Genomic DNA, 9,466 nt, shown 5'->3' with positions numbered 1-9,466 from the left:
TTATTATACTAACGGATCTTACCGAGTTTTCTGTTGAGTTTTGTGTGGATGAAGTGTTCGAAGATCTAGGAGGTCCCGATGTGAGTAGAAGGAGGAGAGGCAAGAGATCAAGCTTGGGGATGCCCAAGGCACCCCAAGTAAATATTCAAGGAGACTCAAGTGTCTAAGCTTGGGGATGCCCCGGAAGGCATCCCACCTTTCTTCAACAAGTATCGGTATGTTTTCGGATTCGTTTCGTTCATGCGATATGCGCAAACCTTGGAGCATCTTTTGCATTTAGTTGTTACTTTTCTTTTATGCACCATGCTGGTATGAGATAGTCCATGGTTGATTTACAGAATGCTCTTTGCACTTCACTTATATCTTTTGAGTATGGCTATATAGAATGCTTCACGTGCTGCGCTTATATCATTTGAAGTTTGGATTGCCTGTTTCTCTTCACATAGAAACCCGCCATTTGTAGAATGCTCTTTTTCTTCACTTATGTTTGTTAGAGCGTGGGCATATGTTTTGTAGAAATAATTAAACTCTCTTTCTTCACTTATATATATATATTTAGAGAGATGACAGGAACTGGTCATTCACATGGTTAGTCATAAAATCCTACATAAAATTTGTAGATCACTGAATATGATATGTTTGATTCCTTGCAATGGTTTTGAGATATAAAGATGGTGATATTAGAGTCATGCTAGTGGGTAGTTGTGGATTGTAGAAATACTTGTGTTGAAGTTTATGATTCCTATAGCATGCACATATGGTGAACCGTTATGTGATGAAGTCGGAGCATGCTTTATTTATTGATTGTCTTCCTTATGAGTGGCAGTCGGGGACGAGCGATGGTCTTTTCCTACCAATCTATCCCCCTAGGAGCATGCGTGTAGTACTTTGTTCCTATAGCTAATAGACTTTTGCAATAAGTATGTGAGTTATTTATGACTAATGTTGAGTCCATGGATTATACGCACTCTCGCCCTTCCATCATTGCTAGCGTCTTTGGTACCGTGCATTTCCCTTTCTCACCTCGAGAGTTGGTGCAAAATTCACCAGTGCATCCAAACCCCATGATACGATACGCTATATCACACATAAGCCTCCTTTTATCTTCCTCAAAACAGCCACCCTACCTACCTATTATGGCATTTCCATAGCCATTCTGAGATATATTGCCATGCAACTTCCATCATCATCATATACATGACTTGAGCATTCATTGTCATATTGCTTTGCATGATCGTAAGATAGCTAGCATGATATTTTCATGGCTTGTCCATTTTTTGATATCTTTGCTATGCTGGATCATCGCACATCCTCGTACACTGCCAGAGGCATTCATATAGAGTCATATCTTTGTTCTAGTATCGAGTTGTAATATTGAGTTGTAAGTAAATAGAAGTGTGATGATCATCATTATCAGAACATTGTCCCATGTGAGGTTATCAAAATAAAAGAGGCCAAATAAGCCCAAATAAAAAAGAGAGGCCAAAGAAGCCCACCAAAAAAACAAAAAAGAAACAAAAAAATAATGATGAGAGAAAAAGAGAGAAGGGGCAATGTTACTATCCTTTTACCACACTTGTGCTTCAGAGTAGCACCATGTTCTTCATATAGAGAGTCTCTTGAGTTATCACTTTCATATACTAGTGGGAATTTTTCACTATAGAACCTGGCTTGTATATTCCGATGATGGGCTTCCTCAAATGCCCGAGGTCTTCATGAGTAAGCAAGTTGGATGCACACCCACTTAGTTTCAGTTTGAGCTTTCATACACTTATAGCTGTAGTGCATCTGTTGCATGGCAATCCCTACTCCTCGCATTGACATCAATTGATGGGCATCTCCATAGCCCATTGATTAGCCGCGTCGATGTGAGACTTTCTCCCTTTTTGTCTTCTCCACACAACCTCCACCATCATATTCTATTCCACCTATAGTGCTATATCCATGGCTCACGCTCATGTATTGCGTGACAGTTGAAAAGGTTTGAGAACGTCAAAAGTATGAAACAATTCCTTGGCTTGTCATCAGGGTTGTGCATGATTTTGATATTTTGTGTGGTGAAGATGGAGCATAACCAGACCATATGATTTTGTAGGGATAACTTTCTTTGGCTATGTTATTTTGAAAAGACATGATTACTTTATTAGTATGCTTGAAGTATTATTGTCTTCATGTCAAATGATAGACTATTGCTTTGAATCACTCGTGTCTTAATATTCATGCCATGATTAGATTACATGATCAAGATTATGCTTGGTAGCATTCCACATCAAAAATTATCTTTTTTACCATTTACCTACTCGAGGACGATCAGGAATTAAGCTTGGGGATGCTGATACGTCTCCGTCATATCTATAATTTTTTATTGTTCCATGCCAATATTCTACAACTTTTATATACTTTTGGCAACTTTTTATACTATTTTTGGGACTAACATATTGATCCAGTGCCCAGTGCCAGCTCCTATTTGTTGCATGTTTTTTGTTTTGTAGAAAATCCATATCAAACGGAGTCCAAACGGGATAAAAACCGACGGAGTTTTTTGGAATATATGTGATTTTGGGAAGAAGAATCAACACGAGACGATGCCCGAGGGGGACACGAGGCAGGGGGCGCGCCCCAGGGGGTCAGGCGCGCCCTGGGCCCTTGTGGTCACCCTGTAAGGTGGTTGGTACCCTTCTTTCGCTGCAAGAAAGCCAATATCCGGATAAAAATCGTGTCCAAATTTCAGCCCAATTGGAGTTACGAATCTCCGGAAATTTAAGAAACGGTGAAAGGGAAGAATCAAGAACGAAGAAACAGAGAGAGACATATCCAATCTCGGAGGGGCTCTCGCCCCTCTGCCGCCATGGAGGCCATGGACCAGAGGGGAAACCCTTCTCCCATCTAGGGGGAAGGTCAAGGAAGAAGAAGACAAAGAAGGGGGGATCTCTTTCCCTCTCTCCCGGTGGTGCCGGAACGCCGCCGGGGCCATCATCGCGACAACGATCTACACCAACAACTTCACCACCGTCATCACCAACTCTTCCCCCCTCTATGCAGCGGTGTAACCCCTATTTTACCCACTGTAATCTCTACTTAAACATGGTGCTCAACGCTATATATTATTTCCCAATGATGTATGGCTATCCTATGATTTTTGAGTAGATCCGTTTTGTCCTATGGGTTAATTGATGGCCGTGATTGGTTTGAGTTGCATGTTTTATTATTGGTGCTGTCCTATGGTGCTCTCCGTGTCGCACAAGCGCGAGGGATCCCTGCTGTAGGGTTTGCAATATGTTCATGATTTGCTTATGGTGGGTGGCGTGAGTGATAGAAGCACAAACCCGAGTAAGTAGGTTGTTTGCGTATGGGAGTAAAGAGGACTTGCTGCCTTATAATGCTATGGTTGGGTTTTACCTTAATGATCTTTAGTAGTTGCGGATGCTTGCTAGAGTTCCAATCATAAGTGCATATGATCCAAGAAGAGAAAGTATGTTAGCTTACACCTCTCCCTCAAATAAAATTGCAATAGTGATTACCGGTCTAGTTATTGATTGCCTAGGGACAAATAACTTTCTTGTGTGACAACAAGCTCTCCACTAAAGCTAACTTAGTTGTGTCTTTATCTAAAAAGCCCCTACTTTTTATTTACACGCTCTTTATTATCTCGCAAACCTATCCAAAAACACCTACAAAGTACTTCTAGTTTCATACTTGTTCTAGGTCAAGCGAACGTTAAGCGTGCGTAGAGTTGTATCGGTGGTCGATAAAACTTGAGGGAATATTTGTTCTACCTTTAGCTCCTCATTGGGTTCGACACTCTTACTTATCGAAAGAGGCTACAATTGATCCCCTATACTTGTGGGTTATCAGAGGGGGCGGCGCCCCCCTCTTTCCTTCTCTCCCTCTTCCCCTTCCTTCTTCTCCTACTCCAACTAGGGAAGGGGGGAAACCTATTCCTACTAAGAGTAGGAATCCCCCTTGGGGCGCGCCATAGAGAGGGCCGACCCTCCCCTCCTCCACTCCTTTATATACGGGGGAGGGGGGCACCCCATAGACACACAAGTTGACAATTGTCTTAGTCGTGTGCGGTGCCCCCCGCCACCATAATCTACCTCGGTCATATCGTTGCAGTGCTTAGGCGAAGCCCTGTTCCGGTAGCTTCATCATCACCGTCATCACGCCGTCGTGCTGACGAAACTCTCCCTCGACACTCAGCTGGATCTAGAGTTCGTGGGACGTCACCGAGCTGAACGTGTGCAGATCGCGGAGTTACCATACCTTCGGTGCTAGGATCGGTCGGATCGTGAAGATGTTCGACTATATCAACCGCGTTGTCATAACGCTTCCGCTTACGGTCTATGAGGGTATGTGGACAACACTCTTCCCCTCTCGTTGCTATGCATCATCATGATCTTGCGTGTGCGTAGGATTTTTTTTGAAATTACTACGTTCCCCAACAGTGGCATCCGAGCCAGGTTTATGCGTAGATGTTATATGCACGTGTAGAACACAAAGGAGTTGTGGGCCTGGGTATATACATATTGCTTGCCGTCACTAGTTTAATCTTAATTCAGCGGTATTGTTGGATGAAGCGGCTTAGATCGACATTACGCGTACGCTTACGTGAGACTGGTTCTACCAACGTGCTTTGCACACAGGTGGCTGGTGGGTGTCAGTTTCTCTAACTTTAGTTGAATCGGATTCAATGAACATGGTTCTTTCTGAAGATCAAAAAGCAATCACTATACCGCGTTGTGGTTTTTGATGCGTAGGTAAGAACGGTTCTTGCAAAGCCCGTAGCAGCCACATAAAACTTGCAACAACAAAGTAGAGGACGTCTAACTTGTTTTTGCAGGGCATGTTGTGATGTGATATGGTCAAGACGTGATGAGATATAATTTGTTGTATGAGATGATCATGTTTTATTGAAGTTATCGGCAACTGACAGGAGCCTTATGGTTATCTCTTTATTGCATAAGATGCAAGCGCCTTATAATTGCTTTACTTTATCACTATACGATAGCAATAGTTGCAAAAGCAATAGTTGGCGAGATGACCATGTGACGACAAATTGATAGAGATCAAGATGATGGAGATCATGGTGTCATGCCGGTGACGATGGAGATCATGACGATACTTTGGAGATGGAGATCAAAGGCACAAGATGATGATGGCCATATCATGTGGCATATTTAGGTTGCATGTGATGTTTATATTTTATGCATCTTATTTTGCTTAGTACGTCAGTAGCATTATAAGATGATCCCACACTAAATTCCAAGGTATAAGTGTTCTCCCTAAGTATGCACCGTTGCGATAGTTCTTCGTGCTTAGACACCATGTGATGATCGGGTATGATAAGCTCTACGTTCACATACAACAGGTGCAAGCCAGTTTTGCACACACATAATACTCGGGTTAAAATTTACAAGCCTAGCATATGCAGATATGGCCTCATAACACTGGAGACCGAAAGGTCGAGCGTGAATCATATAGAAGATATGATCAACATAGAGATGTTCACCATTGAAAACTACCCGCATCTCACGTGATGATCGGACATGGTTTAGTTGATATGGATCACGTGATCACTTAGATGATTAGAGGGATGTCTATCTAAGTGGGAGTTCTGAAGTAATATGATTAATTGAACTTTAATTTATCATGAACTTAGTCCTGATAGTAATTGCATATCTATGTTGTAGATCAATAGCTTGCGATGTAGCTTCCCGTTTAATTTTGATATGTTCCTAGAGAAAAAGAATTTGAAAGATGATAGTAGCAATGATGCGGACTTGGTCCGTGATCTGAGGATTATCCTCATTGCTGCACAGAAGAATTATGTCCTTGATGCACCGCTAGGTGACAGACCTATTGCAGGAGCAGATGCACACGTTATGAACGTTTGACAAAACTCGGTATGATGACTACTTAATAGTTTAGTGCACCATGCTTTACGGCTTAGAACCGGGACTTCAAAAACATTTTGAATGCCACGGAACATATAAGATGTTCTAAGAGTTGAAATTGGTATTTCATACTCATGCCCATGTCGAGAGGTATGAGACCTCTGACAGTACGTTGCCTACAAGATGGAGGAGAATATCTCAACCAGTGAGTATGTGCTCAGATTGTCTGGGTACTACAATTTCTTGAATCAAGTGGGAGTTAATCTTCTAGATAAGATAGTAATTGATAAAGTTCTCTAGGCACTATCACCAAGTTACTAGAACTTACTGATGAACTATAATATGCAAGGGATGACGAAAACGATTCCCGAGCTCTTCGTGATGCTAAAATCGACGAAGGTAGAAATCAAGAAAAACATCAAATGTTGATGGTTGACAAAACCACTAGTTTCAAGTAAAAGGGAAAGGGAAAGAAAGGGAACTTCAAGAAGAATGGCAAGCAAGTTGCCACTCCCATGGAGAAGCCCAAAGATATACCCAAGTCTGAAACTGAGTGCTTCTACTGCAAAGGAAATGGTCACTGGAAGTGGAACTGCCTTAGATACTTGGCGGATAAGAAGGATGGCATAGTGAGCAAAGGTATATTTGATATACATGTTATTGATGTGTACTTTACTAGTGTTTATAGCAACCCGTCAGTGTTTTATACTGGTTCAGTTGCTAAGAGTAGTAACTTGAAATGGGAGTTGCAAAATAAACAGAGACTAGTTAATGGCGAGGTGCTGATGAGAGTTGGAAGTGATTCCAAGGTTGATAAGATCACCATCGCACACTCCCTTTATCTTCGGGATTAGTGTTGAACCTAAAATAAATGTTATTTGGTGTTTGCATTGAGCATAAATATGATTGGACCATGTTTATTGCAATACGGTTATTCATTTAAGTCAAAGAATAATTGCTGTTTTATTTACATGAATAAAACCTTCTATGGTCATACACTCAATATAAATGGTTTATTAAATCTCGATTGTAGTAATACACTGTTGACATTCCAGGAACGGGGGTCCCTAGACTTGCCTGCCTGCGGCCCACGGCGTGGCTTTGCTAGCAGGCCTGTACAGCCCATCTTCATCAGCAAGGCATTCAAGACCCTCGCGAGGGGCCAAGCCTCACGAGGCGGACGGCACAAGACCCCCTTAGGAGCGGCCTCACCAGGCTGGCTCATGAGGGGCGGAGAGTTCAAGGCCAGGCAAACCTCATGAGGTTCTAGTGATGTGAGCCATGACGATCGAGACCAGGCGGGCGCCAGGCGGGCGCCAGCGCGTGCATCATCCTTGTTTCCTCTTTGGTGCTAAGGGGCAAGCGCAGGCGCGAAGTACCGATGCATCAAACAAAGGTTTCCATATTGGTGCAATGAGACCAAGACCAGTAGGACGGCAAGATGGAGGTCACCATGGAGCCCAAGGCGGCGTCACCACCAGAGCCTTTTGTAGGCAAAGACCACTTTTGTCAGGATAAGCTGTACTAGCTGTCCCCTTTCAAATTGGCCGTTGTTGGCTCCCTTCTTGCTCAATATTTGGGGAGAGGACCAAGGCCTATATAAATAGGACTAGCCACCACCATAGCTAGGGGATCGATCGATCGAGGGGGCAGATCAAGAAAGACCAGAACACACACAAGTTCGCCAAGAAAATGAACACCCCAACCTCAGGAGGTTGTTCTTCCCTTTGTACTGTTCATCCTCAGCCCGAGAGGCAATCCACCACCACCACCACACTAGAGTAGGGTATTACACCACAACGGTGGCCCGAACTAGGATAAATCTTGTGTCCGTTGTGTTGCGAGTTCGTCAAGTTAGTTCGTAACATCTTAGCTGAGCTAGGACATGGATCGGTAGGGGGGAATCTTCACGCGCACCCGAGTGTTCGAACCTTAAGGGTTTTGCCGGAACCCGTGATCTGACATTTGGCGCGCCAGGTAGGGGTGCGCCGAAGCTTCCCTTCCGTCGCTCTGTGTCACGTCGCTTCATCGTCTCCATGGCGGACGCACGCCGCACCCGCGCGGAGTGCCGGGCTGCCCTCGCCACCCGCGTCACTCAAACGGCCCCTGTCGGTGGGCCACCCCGTCGCTCTCCGTTGCCTGCCGCCAACGCCGCCACCGACCCAGCGGGGAACGAGCAACAAGCATCCTCGTTGCACCCCTTGGTGCGACCGGATGGCCGCACCACCACTCCATCGCTGACTCCCGCTGGTTCGTCGTCTCACGCTCGTTGCGATCCCGCGGACGCACGGGCCACTCTCCTCATGGCGCACGAGCTCCTACGCTACCGCCCAGTCGACGACCTCTACGAGGACTGGCTTGACCGCATCGCCGAGCTTTTCCGCGCCGCAGGGGGCTCCCCTACGCTATCCCACTCTCTGCCCTGCCCTCCGCCAGCCACGGGCGACGCAGCTCACGAAGCACCTCCACCACCTGTGCACCAAGACGACGCCCTAGCGCCAAGGCGCGCGGCTCCACAACGCGACCCACCGCGTCTGGTGCCCACGCGTGAAAAAAGAAGCTGCCAAGAAGTCCCTCAATCGCAAGAGAATGCTCCGCCACTCCTCGCACCGCCGCGCCAGGAACGTTTGCTGCGGCAAGGCCCGCGCCGCTTGCCGTAGCGGCGCTTGGGCACCAAGACCAAGTTCCACCTCCAAGGTGGGCCCCGGTGACCACGGCCGGCTACCGCGCCTTCACCCCCGAGCTGCGTAGCGTTGCCTGGCCGGGCAAGTTCAAGCCAGATCTGCCTCCTCGCTACGACGGCACCCCCAACCCCGCGGAGTTCCTGCAGCTCTACGAGCTGAGCATCGAGGCGGCCAATGGCGACGAGAAAGTCATGGAGAACTGGTTTCCCATGGCTCTCAAAGATGGTGCCCGCTCCTGGCTCCTGAACCTGCCTCCAGGCTCGATTTCATCCTGGGACGAGATGCGCAACCGCTTCATCGCCAACTTCTAGGGCACTCGCGACCGCCCCCCAGTCACGGGTGACCTGCACCGCATCAAGCAACAACCAGGAGAGACCCTGCAGAAGTACATCCAACGCTTCAACAACGCGCGAATCAAGATCCCTAAGGTGCCCGAGGAGCCCATCATCTCAGCGTTCTCCGACGGCGTCCGCGACGTCAAGATGAAAGAGGAGCTCGCCATCCATGAGGAGCTGTGCACGACCTTGGAGCTGTTCAACATCGCGACCAAGTGTGCAAGAGCTCAGGAGGGGCGCCTCTCCCTCCTCGAGCTCCCAGTTGCGGACCCGAAGGAGAAGAAAGCCAAGCCCAAGGACGTGAAGCGCAAAGGAGTGGCCATGCTCGTGGCGGAGCCAGACACCAAGCGCGGCCGAGATCTTCCCGAGTCATCCAAGAGCAGCCGACCATTCCGCGCCTTCCATAACCTGCATACCCACAACACCAGCGACTGTCAAGAGCTCAGAGCCATTCGAGAAGGATGCTTCGGTCGACGCCCCAAGCGCAGTGACCGGGGCTACGACCGAGGAGGAGGACGTGGTGGCGGACGCTGGGACGACCATGGCCTGCGCC

Source organism: Triticum urartu, chromosome 3A (assembly GCF_056163025.1).
Source record: "Triticum urartu cultivar PI428250 chromosome 3A, HENAU_Tu73, whole genome shotgun sequence".
In the NCBI taxonomy this organism is placed as follows: domain Eukaryota; kingdom Viridiplantae; phylum Streptophyta; class Magnoliopsida; order Poales; family Poaceae; genus Triticum; species Triticum urartu.
This window is presented reverse-complemented; position numbering follows the sequence as displayed.